This window comes from Bombina bombina, chromosome 3 (assembly GCF_027579735.1).
Source record: "Bombina bombina isolate aBomBom1 chromosome 3, aBomBom1.pri, whole genome shotgun sequence".
Classification (NCBI taxonomy): Eukaryota; Metazoa; Chordata; class Amphibia; order Anura; family Bombinatoridae; genus Bombina; species Bombina bombina.
Window position 1 is genome coordinate 187807015 of NC_069501.1, and position 22504 is coordinate 187829518.

Sequence of the window (22504 nt, forward strand, 5' to 3'; positions counted from 1 at the left end):
AAGAATTAAGCAAATTTGATAAAAGAAGTACATTGGAAAGTTGTTTTAACTTGTATTCTCTGTCTGAATCATGAAGTTTTTGGGTTTTATGCCCCTTTAAATAAAAATAAATAAGTATTTACTGTCCCTTTAAGGGTTTTGGGTGTATTAGAATATAGTATTATTGTGGTCCATAATTCATTATTTGACAAATGAACATGGTTTAAGGGTTAATGATAAATGTTGCAAATCCTATAATATAAAAGGCCAAGTGTGTTTGTCCGAAGCTGTCATGTGCAGTAGAGACAGCACAAGGACAATCACACCTGGCCTTACCTGACATGCTGTTGTGGCAAAAGTGGGCGTGGCCGAGTGGGAGCGTGGACGTAGCCGAACGGGGACGTGGGCATGGTAAGAGGGGAAAGAGCAAAAGAGTGGGAGAAAGAGCAAAAGAGAGGGGGGAGAGAGAAATAGAGAGGGGGGGAGAGAGATAAAAAGAGAGGGGGGGGGGGGAGAGACATAAAGAGAGGGGGAGAGAGAGCAAAAGACAGGGGGGAGGGAGAGCAATAGAGAGGGGGAGAGAGAGAGCAAAAGAAAGGGATGGAGAGAGAGGGCAAAAGAGAGAGGAGAGAGACAGAGCAAAAAGAGAGGGGGGAGACTGGAGAGAGGGGAGAGAGAGAGCAAAAGAGAGGGGGAGAGAGAGCAAAAGAGATGGGGTAGAGAGAGAACAAAAGAGAGGGATGGAAAGAAAGAGCAAAAGAGAGGGATGAGAGAGAGAGCAAAAGAGAGGGGTGGAGAGAGGGAGCAAAAAAAATGGAGAGAGAGACAGAGCAAAAGAGAGGGGGGAGAGAGAGAGCGCAAAAGAGAGCGGGGGAGAGAGAGCGCAAAAGAGAGGGGGGGAGAGAGAGAGTGCAAAAGAGAGGGGAGAGAGAGCGCAAAAGAGAGGGGGAGAGAGAGCGCAAAAGAGAGGGGGGGAGAGAGAGCCACAAAAGAGAGGGGGAGAGAGAGAGCGCCTCTTATCTGAATGCACATTAATTCATGAAGTACCGGCACAGTGGGATAAAAAATATATATCTTTATTAAAGACCTTTGTAAAATAAGCAACGTTTCGGGGTTAACCCCTCAGTCATGATATCTTATCTAAATGCATTTGACAGTTTTTCATGCGTACAATATAGATAACATTGTGCTCACGCCCATGGAGTTATTTAAGAGTCAGCACTAATTGCCTGAAATTCAAGTCTGTCAAAAGATCTGAGAAAAGGGGGCAGTCTGCAAAGGCTTAAATACAAAGGTAATCACAGAGGTAACAATTATCCTATATAATAAAAGGCCAAGTGTGTTTGTCCGAAGCTGTCATGCGCAGTAGAGACAGCACAAGGACAAACACACCTGGCCTTTGAGTCCCTAGCTGATCTGCGGCAGAAGTGGCCATGGCCGGGCGTGAGTGGGGGGGCGTGGCCGGCGTGAAGGGGGCGTGGCCAGACGTGAATGGTCGTGAAGGGGGCGATGGTCGGGTGTGAAGGGGGTGTGGCCGGGCACGGTCATGCAATAGAGGGGGAGAGAGATAGAGAGGGGAGAGAGATAGAGAGATAAGAGAGGGGAGAGAGATAGAGAGGGGGGAGATAGAGGGGGGGAGGAGAGAGGGGTTGGAGAGAGGAGGGGAAGAGAGAGAGAAGAGGGGGGAGAGAGAGAGAGGGGAGAGAGAGAGGGGGAGAGAGAGGGAGGGGAGATAGAGAGAGGGGGGAGAGAGATAGTGGGAGAGAGGAGAGGGGGGGAGAGGGGGAGAGAGAGAGAGGGGGGAGAGAGAGAGGGGGGAGAGAGAGGGGAGAGAGAGAGGGTGGGGAGAGAGGGGGTTGAGAGGGAGCGTAAAAGAGATGGGGGAGAGAGAGAGCGCAAAAGAGAGGGGGAGAGAGAGAGCGCAAAAGAGAGGAGGAGAGAGAGAGCGAAAAAGAGAGGGGGGGAGAGAGAGGCGCAAAAAGAGAGGGGGAGAGAGAGAGAGCGCAAAAGAGAGGGGGGAGAGAGAGCGCAAAAGAGAGGGGGAGGAGAGCTCAAAAGAGAGGGGGAGAGAGAGAGCAAAAGAGAGGGGGAGAGAGAGTGCAAAAAGAGAGGGGGGAGAGAGAGGGGAGAGAGAGGGGGAGAGAGGGGAGAGAGAGAGAGAGAGAGAGAGAGAGAGGGGGAGAGATAGAGGGGGAGAGAGAGAGGAGGGAGAGAGAGAGGGGAGAGAGATGGAGAGAGAGAGTGGGAGAGAGAGAGGGGGGGGGGAGGGGGGAGAGAGAGAGGGGGGAGAGAGAGAGAGGGGAGAGAGAGAGGGGGAGAGAGAGAGAGAGAGAGGGGGGAGAGAGGGGGGAGAGAGAGAGAGATCAAAAGAGATGGGGGAGAGAGAGAGCGTAAAAGATATGGGGGAGAGAGAGAGCGCAAAAGAGAGGGGGAGAGAGAGAGCGCAAAAGAGAGGAGGAGAGAGAGAGAGCGAAAAAGAGAGGGGAGAGAGAGCACAAAAGAGAGGGGGAGAGAGAGAGAGCGCAAAAGAGAGGGGGAGAGAGAGAGAGAGCGCAAAAGAGAGGGGGGTGAGAGCTCAAAAGAGAGGAGAGAGAGAGAGCAAAAGAGAGGGGGGAGAGAGAGTGCAAAAGAGAGGGGGAGAGAGAGAGAGCAAAAGAGAGGGGGAGAGAGCGCAAAAGAGAGGGGGGAGAGAGAAAGCGCAAAAGAGAGGGGGGAGAGAGTAAGCTCAAAAGAGAGGGGGAGAGAGAGAGCAAAAGAGAGGGGGGAGGAGAGAGAGCAAAAGAGAGGGGAAGGGAGAGAGTGCAAGGGGTGGGGCCGCTGTACTGAAAAAAATGGCCCCTGTGAACGGGCTTTAGGACTAGTCTTAATATAACAGTGTTGGTTATAAATACTAGGAAATCCTGTCATATAAAAGGCCAAGTGTGTTTGTCCGAAGCTGTCATGCGCAGTAGAGACAGCATGAGGACAAACACACCTAGCCTTATCTGACATGCTGTTGCTGTGAAAGCGGGCGTGGCCGGATGGGAACGTGGGTGTGACCAGACGGGAGCGTGGACGTGACCGGGGATTGGCGGGGCGTGGCCGGGCACGGTCAGCGGAATAGAGAGAGGGGAGAGAAATAGAAAGAGAGGGGGAGAGACAAAAAGAGATAGGAAAGAGCGGGGGGGGGGAGTGCAGAAGAGAGGGGGGAAGAGAGCAAAATAGAGGGGAATGAGGAAAAGAGAGGGAAAAGAGCAAAATAGAGGGAAGAGAGAGAAAAGAGAGGGGAGAGAGAGCAAAAGAGAGGGGGGTGAGAGAGCAATAGAGAGGGGGAGAGAGAGAAAAAGAGAGGGGGGAAGGAGAGCAATAGAGAGGGGGAGAGAGAGAGCAAAAGAGAGGGATGGAAAGAGCGAGCAAAGAGAGGGAAGAGAGACAGAGCAAAAGAGAGGGGGGAGAGAGAGAGCAAAAGAGAAGGGGGAGAGAGAGAGCAAAGAGAGGGATGGAGAGAAAGAGCAAAAGAGAGGGATGGAGAGAGAGAGCAAACAAAAATGAGAGAGAGAGACAGAGCAAAAGAGAGGGGGAAAGAAGTGCGCAAAAGAGATGGGGAGAGAGAGCGCAAAACAGAGGGGAGAGAGAGCGCAAAAGAGAGGGGGAGAGAGAGAGTGTCAAAAGAGAGAGGGAGAGCGAGAGCGCAAAAGAGAGGGGGAGAGAGAGCGCGCAAAAGAGAGGGGGAGAGACAGTGCAAAAGAGAGAGAGAACACAAAAGAGAGGGGGGAGAGAGAGAGCGTAAAAGAGAGGGTGGAGAGAGAGTGCAAAAGAGAGGGGGGAGAGGGAGCAAAAGAGAGGGGGGGAGAGAAAGCAAAAGAGAGGGGAGAGAGGGAGCAAAAGAGAGGGGGGAGAGAGAGTGCAAAAGAGAGGGGGGAAAAATCACAAAGAGAGGGGGGAGAGCGCAAAAGAAAGGGGGAGAGAGAGAGCGCAAAAGAGAGGGGGAGAGAGAGTGCAAAAGAGAGGGGGAGAGAGAGCGCAAAAGAGAGGGGGGAGAGAGAGCGCAAAAGAGGGGGGAGAGAGAGGGTGCAAAAGAGAGGGGGGAAGAGCGCAAAAGAGAGGGGGAGAGAGAGCGCAAAAGAGAGCGCAAAAGAGAGGGGTGGAGAGGGAGCACAAAAGAGAGGGGGAGAGAGCGCGCAAAAGAGAGGGGGAGAGAGAGAGTGCCAAAAGAGAGGGGGAGAGAGAGAGCGCAAAAGAGAGGGGGAGAGAGAGCGTGCAAAAGAGAGGGGGAGAGAGAGTGCAAAAGAGAGAGAGAATGCAAAAGAGAGGGGGGAGAGGGAGAGGGTAAAAGAGAGGGGGGAGAGAGAGTGCAAAAGAGAGGGGGAGAGGGAGCAAAAGAGAGGGGGGAGAGAAATCAAAAGAAAGGGGGAGAGAGGGAGAAAAAGAGAGGGGGGAGAGAGAGTGCAAAACAGAGGGGGGAGAGAGAACACAAAAGAGAGGGGGAGAGAGAGCGCAAAAGAGAGGGGGGAGAGAGAGCGCAAATTAGAGGGGGGAGAGAGAGCGCAAATGAGAGGGGGAGGAGAGAGAGCGCAAAAGAGAGGGGAGAGAGAGAGCGCAAAAGAGAGGGGGGAGAGAGTGCAAAAGAGAGGGGGAGAGGAGAGAGCACAAAAGAGAGGGGGAGAGAGAGCGCAAAAGAGAGGGGGAGTGAGAGTGCAAATTAGAGGGGAGAGAGAGCGCAAAAGAGAGGGGGAGAGAGAGAGCGCAAAAGAGAGGTGGGAGAGAGCGTAAAAGAGAGGGGGGAGAGAGAGCGCAAAAGAGAGGGGGAAAGAGAGCAAAAAAGAGGGGGGAGAGAAAGCAAAAGAGAGGGGGAGAGAGGGAGCAATAGAGGGGGGGGAGAGAGAGAGAGCAAAGAGAGTGGAACAAGAGAGAGAGCAAAAGAGAGGGAGAGAGAGCGCAAAAGAGAGGGGGAGAGAGCACAAAAGAGAGGAGGAGAGAGTACAAAAGAGAGCGGGAGAGAGAGCAAAAGAGAGGGTGGAGAGAGAGGGCAAAAGAGAGGGGGAGAGAGAGAGAGCAAAAGAGAGGGGGGAGAGAGAGAGCAAAAGAGAGGGGGGAGAGAAGAGAGCAAAAGAGAGGGGGAGAGAGAGAGCAAAAGAGAGGGGGAGAGAGAGATGGCAAAAGAGAGGGGGAGAGAGCACAAAAGAGAGGGGGGGAAAGAGAGCAAGGGGTGGGACTGCTGTACTGCAAAAAATGGCCAGTGGTGAACGGGCTTTAGGACAAGTAGGTAATAAAAGGATTATCTATCTTTTAAACAATAACATTTTTGGTGTTTATTGTCCCTTTAAACAAGTTCCGTTTCTTTTTCCTAGTAACAAGTGAGTCACATACTTTTCAGTGTTTACTGTTTACTAAGATGTGCAGCTTTTCTATATATATATTAAGATAAAGATAGATTGAACCATATTGATTAATACAAATGTGCAGCTTTTATAAGCAGACTTTCACTTCTACTAAAGAAAGCATAACAATAAATCTAAATCTAGCCAGAAAATAATTCTATTGTTGCTAGGAATGTGTTTAGTTTACACAGTTACGTTGCTCACTTTAGAAATGCTTGTCACACCTTGGTATATATACCGTTTTTTTAGTTTAACACCTTAGACTTGAGGAAAACAAACTCAGACACATCATGCATGAAAAAAATACAAATTGCTTCCCTGGAAATATACTTAAATAGGGGGGGAGAGACTTGAATTACTTGTGTAACTTATTACTAAAAAAAAATGATTGCCCAAAATATTATTTAAGTGAAACTAAAAAAAAAACATTACACACTTGCGAAAAGAGGAACTAACGCTTATTGCCCTACAGAAAACTGTGAATATCTGTGGTTTTAGGAATTATTAAGCCTCTATTAAGTCATAGTTAAGTATATGTAGGAAGAAAAACACCAAAGGCTTGGCACTCACTGTAACACTCCACGTAAACTTATAAACAATAATAATCACAATGGTATCACTATCAAGTGACATTACTCCTGTCAAGGGAAAAAAAGGGTTAGGGGGGTAGTTATCAAGCTGTCAACTTTTCTGCCTTCGCCGGCCCCAAAAACGCCCGCCTAAGCTCGCCTCACATCGCCGCCGCGGACCTGAAAAAAATACGCCTAAGTTATCAAAAAAAGCTGTCAAAAAGCCGCGGGGCGATGAGCAGCGGACTGTGAGAGTTATCACTCATCCCGATCTCGCTGCTCTTCGGCTGTTTGACAGCTTTCTTGCTAGCCTGTCACTAAGCACCCACACTAAACTGCACTGTTCTACCCACTATACCGGCGCCCCCCGGAGCCCCCCGCAACTAAATAAAGTTACTAACCCCTAAACTGCCACTCCTAGACCCCGCCGCAACTATTAAAAATGTATTAACCCCTAAACCGCCGCTCCTAGACCCCGCCGCAAGTCTTATAAAAGTATTAACCCTAAACCGCTGCTCCCGGACACCGCTGCCACCTACATTATACCATTACCTAGTAACCCCTATCCTGCCCCCCCTATACTGCCGCCCTCTGTAATAAAGTTATTAACCCCTATCCTGCTGATCCCGCACCTCGCCGCAAATAAAAAAATTGTTTAACCCCTAAACCGCCGCTCCCTGAACCCGCCGCAACCTATATTAAATTTATTAACCCCGTATCCTGCCCCCCCTACACCGTTGCCACCTATAAGAAATGTATTAACCCCTATCCTGCCCCCCACTACACCGCCGCCACTGTAATAAAATTATCAACCCCTAAACCTAAGTCTAACACTAACCCTAACACCCCCCCTAACTTAAATATTAATTAAATACATCTAAATCATATTTATATTATTAACTAAGTTAATCCTATTTAAAACTAAATACTTACCTATAAAATAAACCCTAATATAGCTACAATATAATTATTATTTATATTGTAGCTATCTTAGGATTTATTTTTATTTTACAGGTACCTTTCAATTTATTTTAACTAGGTACAATAGCTATTAAATAGTTATTAACTATTTAATAGCTTACCTAGCTAAAATAAAGAGAAATGTACCTGTAAAATAAAAACTAACCTAAGTTACAATTACACCTAACACTACACTATACTTTAATAAATTATTCCTATTTAAAACTAAATACTTACCTGTAAATAAACCCTAAGATAGCTACAATATAATTAATAATTACATTGTAGCTATCTTAGGATTTATATTTATTTTACAGGCAACTTTGTATTTATTTTAGCTAGTTAGAATAGTTATTAAATAGTTATTAACTATTTTAATAACTACCTAGCTAAAAGAAATACAAAATTACCTGTAAAATAAATCCTAACCTAAGTTACAATTAAACCTAACACTACAATATCATTAAATTAATTAATTAAACTACCTACAAATAACTACAATTAAATACAATTACATAAACTAACTAAAGTACAAAAAATAAAAAAGCTAAGTTACAAAAAATAAAAAATAAAAGTTACAAACATTTAAAAACATATTACAACAATTTTAAGCTACTTACACCTAATCTAAGCCCCCTAATAAAATAACAAACCCCCCAAAATAAAAAAATGCCCTACCCTATTCTACATTAAAAAGTAAATAGCTCTTTTGCCTTACCAGCCCTTAAAAGGGCCTTTTGTGGGGGCATGCCCTAAAGTTCAGCTCTTTTGCCTGTAAAAGAAAAATACAACCCCCCCCAACATTAAAACCCACCACCCACATACCCCTAATCTAACCCAAACCCCCCTTAAAATAACCTAACACTAATCCCCTGAAGATCATCCTACCTTAGTTGTCTTCACTCAGCCGAGCCACCGATGGAACTGAAGAGGACATCCGGACCGGCAGAAGTTATCCTCCAAGGGGCGCTGAAGAAATCTTCCATCCAATGAAGTGATCCTCCAAGCGGCGCTGAAGAAATCTTCCATCCGGGCGAGGTCATCTTCCAAGAGGCACTGAAGAAGTCTTCTATACGGGCGAGGTCATCGTCGAAGCCGGGTCTTGAATCTTCATCCCGCCGACGCGGAACATCCTCCTTTCCCGACGAACTACCGACGAATGAAGGCTCCTTTAAGGGACGTCATCCAAGATGGCGTCCCTTCAATTCCGATTGGCTGATAGGATTCTATCAGCCAATCGGAATTAAGGTAGGAAAAATCTGATTGGCTGATGGAATCAGCCAATCAGATTCAAGTTCAATCCGATTGGCTGATCCAATCAGATTGAGCTCGCAATCGGAATTGAAGGGACACCATCTTGGATGACGTCCCTTAAAGGAGCCTTCATTCGTCGGTAGTTCGTCGGGAAAGGAGGATGTTCAGCGTCGGCGGGATGAAGATTCAAGACCCGGCTTCGACGATGACCTCGCCCGGATAGAAGACTTCTTCAGCGCCTCTTGGAAGATGACCTCACCCGGATGGAAGATTTCTTCAGCGCCGCTTGGAGGATCACTTCATCGGATGGAAGATTTCTTCAGCGCCCCTTGGAGGATAACTTCTGCCGGTCCGGGATGTCCTCTTCAGTTCCATCGGTGGCTCGGCTGAGTGAAGACAACTAAAGGTAGGATGATCTTCAGGGGATTAGTGTTAGGTTATTTTAAGGGGGGTTTGGGTTAGATTAGGGGTATGTGGGTGGTGGGTTTTAATGTTGGGGGGGGTTGTATTTTTTCTTTTACAGGCAAAAGAGCTGAACTTTGGGGCATGCCCCCACAAAAGGCCCTTTTAAGGGCTGGTTAAGGCAAAAGAGCTGTTTACTTTTTAATGTAGAATAGGGTAGGGCATTTTTTTCTTTCGGGGGGGTTTGTTATTTTATTAGGGGGCTTAGATTAGGTGTAAGTAGCTTAAAATTGTTGTAATATGTTTTTAAATGTTTGTAACTTTTATTTTTTATTTTTTGTAACTTAGCTTTTTTTTATTTTTTGTACTTTAGTTAGTTTTATGTAATTGTATTTAATTGTAGTTATTTGTAGGTAGTTTATTTAATTAATTTAATGATAGTGTAGTGTTAGGTTTAATTGTAACTTAGGTTAGGATTTATATTTATTTTACAGGTAACTTTGTATTTATTTTAGCTAGTTAGAATAGTTATTAAATAGTTATTAACTATTTAATAACTACCTAGCTAAAATAAATACAAAGTTACCTGTAAAATAAATATAAATCCTAAGATAGCTACAATGTAATTATTAATTATATTGTAGCTATATTAGGGTTTATTTTACAGGTAAGTATTTAGTTTTAAATAGGAATAATTTATTAAAGTATAGTGTAGTGTTAGGTGTAATTGTAACTTAGGTTAGTTTTTATTTTACAGGTTAATTTCTCTTTATTTTAGCTAGGTAAGCTATTAAATAGTTAATAACTATTTAATAGCTATTGTACCTAGTTAAAATAAATTGAAAGGTACCTGTAAAATAAAAATAAATCCTAAGATAGCTACAATATAATTATTAGTTATATTGTAGCTATATTAGGGTTTATTTTATAGGTAAGTATTTAGTTTTAAATAGGATTAACTTAGTTAATAATATAAATATGATTTAGATGTATTTAATTAATATTTAAGTTAGGGGGGTGTTAGGGTTAGTGTTAGACTTAGGTTTAGGGATTAATAATTTTATTACAGTGGCGGCGGTGTAGTGGGGGGCAGGATAGGGGTTAATAAATTTATTATAGGTGGCGACGGTGTAGGGGGGGCAGGATACGGGTTAATAAATTTAAGATAGGTTGCGGCGGGTTCAGGGAGCGGCGGTTTAGGGGTTAAACTATTTATTTATTTGCGGCGAGGTGCGGGATCAGCAGGATAGGGGTTAATAACTTTATTACAGAGGGCGGCGGTATCGGGGGGGCAGGATAGGGGTTAATAGGTATAATGTAGGTGGCGGTGGGCTCCGGGAGCGGCGGTTTAGGGGTTAAGACATTTATTATAGTTGCGGTGGGCTCCGGGAGTGGAAGTTTAGGGGGTAATAACTTTATTTAGTTGCGGCGGTGTAGGGGGGGCAGATTAGGGGTGTTTAGACTTGGAGTACGTGTTAGGGTGTTAGGTGTAGACAGCTCCCATAGGAATCAATGGGATATCTGGCAGCAGCGAACTTGTACTTTCGCTATGGTCAGACTCCCATTGATTCCTATGGGATCCGCCGCCTCCAGGCTGGCGGATTGAAACCAGGTACGCTGGGCCGTAAAAGTGCCAAGCGTACCTGCTAGGTTTTTTGATAATTAGCAAAAGTAGTGAGATTGTGCCGCACTTGTGTGCGGAACATCTGGAGTGACGTAAGAATCGATCTGTGTCGGACGGAGTCCGGCGGATCGAAGCTTACGTCACAAAATTCTACTTTTGCCGGTCTGAAGCCTTTGATAACTAAGGCGAATCAGCCTCGCCACAAATACGCTGCGGAATTCCAGCGTATTTGAGGTTGACGGCTTGATAACTAGGCCCCTAGTCACTTTTCTGATCCTAAATAATAATAAGTCCTATTTTCCATATTTAGCTAAAAAGATCTTGTGATCCACAATACCTTTTCAGTTCATTTTTGACTTATCAAATTCAACATCCTCCAGGAACTTGATAATTTCTTGAAAGGGCATTTTGGACAGCTTTAACACTGTTTCACAGCTGTTAGTGATCTTGTAATGTGCAACAAGCATTTATGACCGTGAGTTCAGGTATTGTGGAAGCAGGCACTTTGAAAAAGACACTCTTGTGCCTTGTTTGTACATGGAAGCGCGTCCCCTATAAAAAAACTGTTTGCATGAAGGCACAATCTCATTTATGGGTCACTTAGGAAGATACAAAGCAGCAAAGCAGCTGGGTTTTTATTTACAATTCAAAGAGTGTTAAAATACAGTAAAAGATATTATGGGCTAGATTACAAGTGGTGCACTATTGTTCGCACGAGTTGCGCTTAAGCAATATCATGCAATTGCTCATTTGAAAGTAATCCTGTTCACTCGAGAGCGAAAATTTACGCTCGTCGGGTTTAGTGCAACTAAAGACCTCACACAAAAGGCTAACCGCTAGATTTAGAGTTCTGCGGTAGCCGTCAAAAGCAGCGTTAAGGGGTCCTAACGCTGCTTTTGGCCGCCCGCTGGTATTTAGAGTCAGGCAGGAAAGGGTCTAACGCTCACTTTCAAGCCGCAACTTTTCCATACCGCAGATCCCGTTACGCCAATTGCGTATCCTATCTTTTCAATGGGATCTTCCTAACACCGGTATTTAGAGTCTTGGCTGAAGTGAGCAGTAAACCCTCTACCGACAAGACTCCAGCCGCATTATAAAAGTCATTAGTGAAGAGCGCCGGTTTATAAAGCTCTTAACTACTGTGCTCTAAAGTACACTAACACCCATAAACAACCTATGTACCCCTAAACCGAGGTCCCCCCACATCGCCGCCACTATAATAAATATTTTTTTTAACCCCTAATCTGCCGACCGCCGCTCAGATTGAGCTTGCATTCTATTGGCTGTTACCGATCAGCCAATAGAATGCAAGATCAATCTGATTGTCTGATTGGATCAGCCAATCCGATTGAACTTGAATCTGATTGGCTGATTCAATCAGCCAATCAGATTTTTCCTACCTTAATTCCGATTGGCTGATAGGATTCTATCAGCCAACCGGAATTCGAGGGATGCCATCTTGGATGACGTCCCTTAAAGGAACCTTCATTCGGCAAGTAGGCGTCGGTGAAGAAGGATGGATCCACGTCGGCTGGAAGAAGATGGCTCCGCTCCGGATGGATGAAGATAGAAGATGCCGCTTGGATGAAGATATCTGCTGGTCCGGATGTCCTCTTCTGCCCGGATAGGATGAAGACTTCTGCCACTCCCGATGTCCTCTTTTGGTCCATCGGTGCCCGTCTGGGTGAAGACGACTCAAGGTAGGGAGATCTTCAGGGGGGTAGTGTTAGGTTTATTTTAAGGGGGGTTTGGGTTAGAGTAGGGGTATGTGGGTGGCGAGTTGTAATGTTGGGGGGGTGGTATTGTGTTTTTTTTTACAGGAAAAAGAGCTGATTACTTTGGGGCATGCCCCGCAAAAAGCCCTTTTAAGGGCTGGTAAAAGAGCTGGTTACTTTTTAATTTAGAATAGGGTAGGGACCTTTATTATTTTGGGGGGCTTTGTTATTTTATTAGGGAGCTTAGAGTAGGTGTAATTAGCTTAAAATTCTTGTAATTTTTTTTTTTTGTAATTTAGTGTTTGTTTGTTTTTTGTAATTTAGTTTAGTTTATTTAATTGTATGTAATTGTAGGTAATTTATTTAATTTATTTATTGATAGTGTAGTGTTAGGTATAATTGTAACTTAGGTAAGGATTTATTTTACAGGTAATTTGGTAATTATTTTAACTAGGTAGCTATTAAATAGTTCAAGGGACACTGAACCCAATTTTTTTTATTTTGTTATTCAAATAGAGCATGCAATGTTAAAGGATTACTTTCTGTTATAATTTTTAAGCTAAACAACTAACATATTAAAGTTAATAAACATTTATTAAAACCTACTGACCTATATTTTCTCCAAAACGAAGTTTCATAACGTTCTAAAAGTTATATCTTTTATTCAGCGATGATGTCACGTTATCCTGCCCACTATTTTCAGCACTGCATGTTCAAAATACTTAAACCAATAACTTTGTGTTTAAAGCGCCATTTTGAAACCTAGGTATTGTAAACGGATTGGTACAGAGCAAAGCCATACCCATGAAGTGGGTTTGGAAACAATTAAATTTGCAGACAAGATTTCTGATATACGGTAGAGATATGTTAATGAAATGCTATTGATTAAAAAGTGTATTTGGGGTAGTTAGTTAGTAACATGCATAGAAAATATTTACTTACAGTGGCCCTTTAATAACTATTTAATAGCTATTGTACCTAGTTAAAATAAATACAAAGTTGCCTGTAAAATAAAAATAAACCCTAAAATAGCTACAATATAATTATTCGTTATATTGTAGCTATATTAGGGTTTATTTAACAGGTAAGTATTTAGCTTTAAATAGGAATACTTTAGTTAATAATATTTAATTTATTTCGTTAGATTAAAATTATATTTAACTTAGGGGGGTGTTAGGGTAAGGGTTAGACTTAGCTTTTAGGGATTAATACATTTATTATAGTAGCGGCGAGGCTCCGGTCGTCAGATTAGGGGTTAATACTTGAAGTTAGGTGGCGGGCGATGTTAGGGAGGGCAGATTAAGGGTTAATACTATTTATTATAGGGTTTGCGAGCAGGAGTGCGGCGGTTTAGGGGTTAATACATTTATTATAGTAGCGGCGAGGTGCCGGTCGGCAGATTAGGGGTTAAAAAGTGTAGGTAGGTAGCAGCAACATTGGGGGGGCGGATTAGGGGTTAATAAATATAATATAGGGGTCGGCGATGTTAGGGGGCAGCAGATTAGGGGTTCATAGGGATAATGTAGGTGGCGGCGGTGTCCGGAGCGGCAGATTAGGGGTTAATAATATAATGTAGGTGTCAGCGATAGCGGGGGGGTGGCAGATTAGGGGTTAATAAGTGTAAGGTTAGGGGTGTTTAGACTCGGGGTACATGTTAGGGTGTTAGGTGCAGACATAGAGAGTGTTTCCCCCATAGGAAACAATGGGGCTGCGTTAGGAGCTGAAACGCTGCTTTTTTGTGCAGGTGCACGAGCACGTTTTTCCAGCTAGCCGCTACCGTAAGCAACACTGGTATTGAGAGTTGAAGTGGCGGTAAATATGCCTTTACGCTCCCTTTTGGAGGCCTAACGCAGCCCTTCAGAGAACTCTAAATACTAGCGTTGTTTAGAAGCAGCGCTAGAAAAAAAAAGACGCGTAGCTAACGCACCCCTTTGGCCGCAAAAACTCTAATCTAGGTGTATGGTCTTAATATTCAAAGCATCAACAGAGAAACTGCCTTTCTGGCCAAGCCCAGCCTCACAGTCTGCAGGTCTGTCAAAATATTTAAAATAAAAGGGAAGTGAGTGGCAAATGTGTCTCCCATAGGATGTTATGGATGTAATGGGGAGCGATACGTCAGCATCACATCGCTGACATTGCCACTCATCTGCATTTTCTGCGGGTAGGGGGAGGGACTGTATATGCAGTATTCCTACACAGTGCAGATAGGGCATTTACTGAAACAAAACACGGTTTCTGTATAGGAACACTTCAACGAATGCCAGTGTGACCTTACTGCAGTTTTGCCATTCAAAAGGTGGCAAGACAAACATTGCTAACACCTTACTCGCAACCTGTACTTCAGAAATAGGAATATATCACACTGCTGGGGATGTATCCCAATCAAAGTACAGGTTACTCCCCCTGGAACGCCCGGCTAATTCCCTCAGAACATTTAATATTTAAGACATACTTTAGCTATACTCCCCATGGAACACCCAGCCAACTCCCTAATACCGCTTACACCTATGTCATGTCTTAGCTACACTCCCCTGAAATGTCCAGCTAACTTCCTAATACTGCCTACACCTACTTCATGTCTCCCCTATACTCCCTTTGGAAGACCCGGCTAACTCCCACAGAACACTTACACCTACATAATGTCTGCAATCTACCTAACTAATAAAATATTAAAAAAACTTCCTATTATAACTATAGGAACCATGTCGCTACATTTATATACAATGTTAAAATGATATTCATTGTCATGTATAATGCATATTATTTTGAGTATTTTATATAATTTAAAATGTAGTTATTTTTTAGTGTTAATTTTATTATTTTAAACATAAATATATAATTTAAATTATATATTTATGCTTAAAATAATAGAAATAACAATAAAAAATAATTACATTTTAATTTAGATACAATACTTAAAATAATATGCATTATACATGACAATGCATATCATTTTAACATTGTATATAAATGCAATACTAACATAAAGTATTAACCCTTTACACGCCCTCACCCCCAGCTCAAACTACACTATAAACCCCTAATCTGTCATAAAATAAAGACCTAACCACCACCTAACCTATTAACCCCTACACCGCCACAACCCACCAATGCAATAAATCCCCTAACCTATTAACTCCTACACTGCTACAATCACCCAACACTATAAGCCCCCTAACCTATTAACCCCATAATCTGCCACAATCCCCCAACACATACTACTTCTACACTACTTCTATCCAACACCTAACCCCCACCTCTAACATTCCCTAAATTACAAAAAATAACAAAAACCTAATCTACACAAAATTAAAAAAAAAACTAACATTAGAGAAAAAAAACACAATACCAAAAATAAATAACCCACAGTTATTGCGATACTAAAACTAAGGCCCCCCTTTAAAAACACTCCTAATCTAGTCTAGAATATCTTTAAGATGCAGAATGTTTAAGTTGTAACCTCAGTATGGTAATAATATATATATATATATATATATATATATATATTATATATATATATATATATATTTATATATTATATGAACCTAAAAGATTGTCTACGCCTAAATTTGAAATAAATAAAATAAATTAACTGCATTTGTATTTATATATGTTTGACTTATTTCAAAATAACAATATCTGTTTCTTTATTTTTCAGACATGTAATAAAACAAGATGTCCTGTGAATTTTGGTCATAAACATAAGTCCATGCACTGAATGTTAAGTGATAGCACAAGTAAACAATTCTTATAGTAAATGGAATAGAATCAGACACCAAAAATATCTTTCTAATTAACTACAGAGTTCATTTCAAAAGGCATGTAGATATAAGATAATACTAGAAATGCTGAAAGTTTCAAAATCCTTTTAAGTTCTTTCATGAAAATGTGTCTTTTAAATGTATCTTCTAAAATATTATAGGTGGAATACTCATGTTTGGACTTATAATTATGTGGCTCAGTCAGATGAAATGGGCCATGTATGGAACGTATAGTTTATTAAAACTAGGAAAATTATACAATGTATAAAAATTTGATAGAAATATATATTTTCTGTAGTTATTTTTGGTAATGAAACTGTTTAACAATGTCTGCTGCCACTGATGGTTCAGAAATGGTATTGCAGCCAGGAGGGGTTGGCTGTTAAAAGACATAAATTTCCCCGGGCATAACCAAATCTCTGTTTGAAATGATTAGGAAAGGAGTGGTTTTATCTTTGATTAAAGCCCACACACACTAGAGAAAAAAAAACACAGACTCAATCAGAGACACTCACTATGACTGAGAGAGAAACACACATATTTGTGCTAGTATCTTCTCTGCATTTTTTGTTGGAACCTTTCCTTAGGATAAGAAAGAAAATAATTGTATCCTTGCAAAATAGTTGAATAATCCTTCTTATATGACCAACAAGAAGCCCCAGGATAAGCTGATTTTGTATGGGTACTTGGTAATGTATTATGGTGATTGTATATGTTAATAGATTTTATCAAAGGTATTCTATAACTAAAGCTGCAGTTGTAGTTTGCAAGTATAAATTGTAGGTACAGGCAGAAATATTTTGTATTTTAAATGTATGTCCCATTGGTCTGTGTAGTCCTAAACTAATTATATTGGTGTTAAATAATTTTATTGCTTGGAAAAGACTTTATATATACTATATTTATAAGTCAGTCTTACTTATTGTGAAATCTCTTAGAAATTGCATATAAATTGGTTTTTGTGTTAATAATATGCAATTTTTCTGTTTGTTATATAATTCAGCATTATAACTTATAGGCCTATGTAGTGGCAGTAAATTAGGATTGTTGGCTAATTATAGACTGCTCTGGTATTCTTATTTGTGGAATTTTAATAAGCAATTCATCGTGAGTAAGGTTAATTTTTAGAGATATATTTTATGATCTGTTTTGTATAGAAAGCTTTACAGAATAAGCGTATATAATTGATTCATAATCTAATTTTACATAAATATAATTCAATGTGTCTATAAAGATAACTGATCAGAACAAAGGATTAAATATAAATTTTTTATAATAACATTGCTGTCAAATTTATAGATATCTCAGTAGTGATATTTTGGAGTACACTGCAGAGATTTAATATCTTACTGAATTGTATTGACAAAGTTCTGCTAATATAATTGTATATATCGCTGACAATAGTTTTATCCTGCTATTAATTATTAATATTCATAATTACAATACGTAACAATATCCAGTACATTTCTTGTCTCCCTAGCATCCTCACACTGTCACCTCTTCTATTTGACATTATTAGTGTATCAATTGCACACCAATTTAAGCAAAATGTTGTACTAAGAACATCCTTGCCTTCCCTATATTAATAGTAGAAAGATGCTCTCTTATATCTCTAGTAGTGAGACCAACATATTGCAGCACACATGATTTACATGTGATTAAATATATAACAAAATCACAGGTACAGTTCAAACAACTCCTAATGGGAAATATCTCTTGTGTAACAGTGGATTTAAAAGAATTAGTGACTTCCACAAATTCACAAGGTCTACACCACGAATGCCCACATCTGACCATTCCTTTCTGTAATAACCATGAAGAGTTTATCTCCTCTAACTTGGGTAGTTGGGAAGGAGCCACATAACTAGCTATAGTTTTAGCTTTTCTATTTAAGCATCTAATTCCTTCATCAACAATTAGAATTAATTGATCATCTGCAGCCAAAGCAGCAAAGTGTTTAGGGACTAAACTGCACACAAGTTCATATTGTGTACTGTAGTCCGTAACAAATGTCACTCCCTCAAAAGGTTTTTTACCATCTTCTATCTTGCAACAATATACATCTATCTAGATGTTCTACTTCCTTTTTGGCTCTTGAAATAATTTTTGTAACCCCTTTCCTGCAATCGTATGCTCAGTTCTTGAGCTTCTTTTTCAAACATACTAGATTCCGAGCAATTCCTCTTAATGTGTACAAACTGCCCTTTACTACTGCATACGGAACATGTTTTGGAAGGTAGTATAAGCTCTCAGCAAGGTATTTCCAGAAATGGGCTTGTGGTACACCCCGTCACAATTTTTCCATTTGAGAGCCCTTTTAAAGACAAATCCAAAAAAGTAATGGACTGTTCACTAAATCCAAAGGTGAATCTCAAGCCCAGTTTATTATTATTAATCCATTTAACAAATTGCTGTGCTGAATCCAAAACCACCATGCCAAACAAACAACAGGTCATCTATATAATGTTTGTAAATCAAAATATTCGACTTAAAAGGGTTAGAATCTCCATAGATGTGGGACAGCTCCCACTAACCCATAAACAGATTGGCATAGGAGGGGGCAAACTTTGCCCCCATAGCCATTCCACATCTCTTGAGATAAACAATTCCCTCAAAGTCGAAAAAATTGTGAGTCAAGAGAAAAGATACCACCTCAAGTACATTGGACTGAAATACAGAAAAATAACTAGGAATGGTGACCGTAAAAATATGTCAATGCTTTCAGACCCAAATCATGCTTGATTGATGAATAGAGAGAAAGCAACATCTATCTAGACTGCTGGTCCAAGAGATCTTATTTAGAATTTTCAAAACATGTTTAGTGTCCTGTAAGAAACTCGGTAAGTGCTTTATCATAGACTACAACACTTCATCTAGCCATTAAGACAAACGCTCAAACAAGGAGCCTATCCCACTCACTATCAGTCTCCCTTGGACATTGGTTATTGACTTGTGAACCTTGGGTAAATGATGAAAAATTTGCATTTTGGGAAGTTCTACATATATTTAAATCATAACTTAACTTTGTATAATTACTTTGATTCTCTAGTTGTCTTAAGGCCTCTGCTATATAATCACACCTATCAAGCAGAACCACAGAACCACCTTTATTAACATATTTGTTCATCTGTAGCTCTATAAGAGCTTGCCGTTCACGTTTAGATAAAATATGATGAGCCTTGAAAAGACCATTCCAAAGTGGATTTCAAAGAACCTTCATGAGATTTTTCTAAATGTATTGAGTCCTTGAAATGCTTGCATAGAGTGATGTTCCTAATTAAGCAGTTTACATCAATAATTGTGCTAAAAAGATCAAAATCCAATGTTGGAGCAAAGTTTAAACCATATGATAAAAACTTTTCTCTGGTTGTAGACAATTGGTAACTCGATAAATTGATTATACTGCAGATTTGTATTTTGTTTGGGGCCTGTTCCCCCCTCAGATGATATCTGTCTTAATTCTGTTTTAGACCACCTCCTCCAGTTTTGACCGGATCTAAGGAAAAACCTGATCAAGCATACTGTGATATCCCTGCAATCCAGGCCCAGTGGTGGCCAACGATTGCTGTCCTACCTGATGAATATTTTGAATTTTAAAGGGGTCTGTTGAAATAAGGCATTGCTCCTTGTTTTATCCTTCTCTACCTCTCTCTCATTAGGCCTTACTACTAATGCAGATTATAAGACCTGATTATTACTTGCTTTCTTTTTCAGAAACCCAGAAGGTTTAATAATATACTCATCCCCTCTAGAGGAATATATATCCTCAGATGATGCTCCTTCTCTATCTGAGAATGTGACCTGTTTACCTTGACCTCAACGTTTTTGCCTACATCTGACACTGTTTACTATTCCAAATACAGGTAGCCCTCAGTTTACGCCGGGGTTAGGTTCCAGAAGGAATGGTTGTAAATCGAAACAGTTGTAAATTGAAACCCAGTTTATAATGTAAGTCAATGGGAAGTGAGGGATATAGGTTCCAGGCCCCTCTCAAAATTGTCATAAGTAACACCTAATACATTATTTTTAAAGCTTTGAAATGAAGACTTTAAGGCTAAACAGCATTATAAACCTAATAAAATAATCACACAACACAGAATATATAATTAAACTAAGTTAAATGAACAAAAACATTTGCTAAACAGCATTATTAAACCTAATAAAATAATCACACAACACAGACTTCACTTGCATTTTTCTGCAAACAGTTCTTTCTATGCAGTCCAATCTGGACTGATTTATAGACAGGAAGATCTTGTTCCTTTTAAATCTGCTCGATAGCTCAGGTCTGGTTAAACGGATTAATTTCAGCTTGCTTGGCTTTGCTGCAACACAAGCGGACAGCTCTACCTACTGGCTATTTTAATAAATGCACTGCTTCTCAATGCTTTTCAATAGCAGTGACATGACTGGGGAAAAAAGGTTGTTATTCTGAACGGTGTAAATTGAACCGTTGTAAAACGAGGGCCACCTGTATATAATGAATTGTTACAATAATCTAATTTATCATGTAAGTATTGGGAATGCTTAATGTCAGTAAAAGATTGCTTAAAGGGAAAAATAAATCCCACATTTTTCTTTCATGATTCAGATAGAGAATACAATTTTAAACAACATTCTCATTTACTTCTATTATCTAATTTGTTTCATTTGTTTTAGATATCCTTTGTTGAAGAAACATCAATGCACATAGGTGAGCCAATTACACGAGGCATCTATCTGCAGCCACCAATCAGCAGCTACTGAGCTAATCTAGATATGCATATCAGCAAAGGATATGAAGAGAATGAAGCAAATTATATAAAAGAAGTAAATTAGAAAGCTGTTTAAAATTGCATGCTCTTTCTAAATCATGAAAACAATAGTTTGAGTTTCATGTCCCTTTAATCTCAGCTACCATACTTTGCAACAATGCATCAAAAAATGGAAAATCCTGTTCCCCACTCCATTTGTTCAATTCTACTTGTAACTCATCTATATCACTTCTAGTAGCACTACGCAAGGCAATCTTATATTGTACCAATTATTGCATTAATCTAATAGAAACATTCAGATAATACACAGTTCCAAGAGGACAAATTCTTTGTAACATCAAACGTAGGACATGTATTCATACGTAGGCCCCCTTGGTATCATTTGTAAATCGATATACCATTCCAAAGTCCAAATATCCCATTGGAGATTAGATTCTTTAATCAGTTATAGTTCCATATTTCAGATAGAGCTGTTAGAGAGACTTATCCTCTGAATTTTTTTTCCATGTCATAAATCTCACTGTCTATGGCTGTTGCAGGTAACAGAGAAAAATATTGCACTGACCTCCTTTATATATATATATATGTGTTTGTATATATATATATATATATATATATATATATATAAATATATATATACAACAGTTGCATATAAAAACACATAGTACAGTTAAAACATGAAAAAATCCAGGAATTATATGCATATGTAGAATAGATAAAATATGCAATATATAAATATAAAACTACACGGAAAATGTCCAAAAGTTCAGAGACTGCTGCACAAGCAGAATACAGTCAATCAATCTACTCACAAAAGTGCCCTCAATCAAATGAGGTAAGCGATCACCCTTTTCCAGGAGAGGGATTGATATCCACACGGTAAAATAGCTCAGTTCCTATCCAGAGGTCAGGTGCTTTGGAACTCTCCGATATTCCCAGGGAGTGAAAATCAGAAAAGAACAGCACTAGTATAATACTGTTTATTAAAAGGATAGCACAGATTACAACAGGTGTCTCTAAAATACACAGTCACATGTAACAACCTCAATCGTTATGAGGTATCAGAAAGCACAATTACAAACAGAACCACAGATCCTCTTAGGTTTAAAATACATCTGAGTGTCCCGCATCCACATAGGGCTATCTTGTAGATGCTAGTGCAAAGAAGCCCAGCCTGACACAGAATGTCACAGATCAAAATCAGGCACCGATACCGGGATTTGTGGCCGTACAATGACAAGTGAAAATTCAAGTAAGTGATAACAAAAATGGCCAGGTGTCGCACCGAAAATACCTGACGCGTTTGAAGGCACAAAGTCAGAGGTGAAAGGACTTTCAAAAAATACCTGGTGTTTTCTGAACTATTTAAAACTTTGCAGTGGGCGTAACCCGGCTTGAAGTAATGGCTGATTGGCCAAAAAAGTCATATTGCTAAATGTCACTTTTCTCTTGTCAGTTACGATATCCACAAAGCCGTTACTGGTAACACATATTAAAAAAACATGTAGTATATATAATGACATTCAAGACACAAACGGATAATACTAAACATGTATCTATTTACAATATTCCAGATTCTATATATGTTTAACCATTTATCAATAGGTACCTACAGATGATATCTAGTGCTCAAAGAGTGTTTAATGTATAGCGCTGATATATATTAGATCAAACTTTAATTAGGGACTTTATCTTTATGTCAATTAAGAGACCATATTTATGAAATTTGGAAAAAAATAAAGTATAGATAGATCTAAAAACACTAACGGCTAGATTTAGAGTTTTGCGGCCAAAGGGGTGCGTTAGCTACGCGTGGTTTTTTTTTCCGCACCTTTTAAATAACGCTGGTATTGAGAGTTCTCTGAAGGGCTGCGTTAGGCTCCAAAAAGGGAGCGTACAGGCAATATTTACCGCCACTTCAACTCTCAATACCAGCGTTGCTTACGGTAGCGGCTAGCTGGAAAAACGTGCTCATGCACGATATCCCCATAGGAAACAATGGGGCAGTTTGGGCTGAAAAAAAACCTAAACACCTGCAAAAAAGCAGCATTCAGCTCCTAACGCAGCCCCATTGTTTCCTATGGGGAAACACTCTCTAAGTCTGCACCTAACACCCTAATATGTAC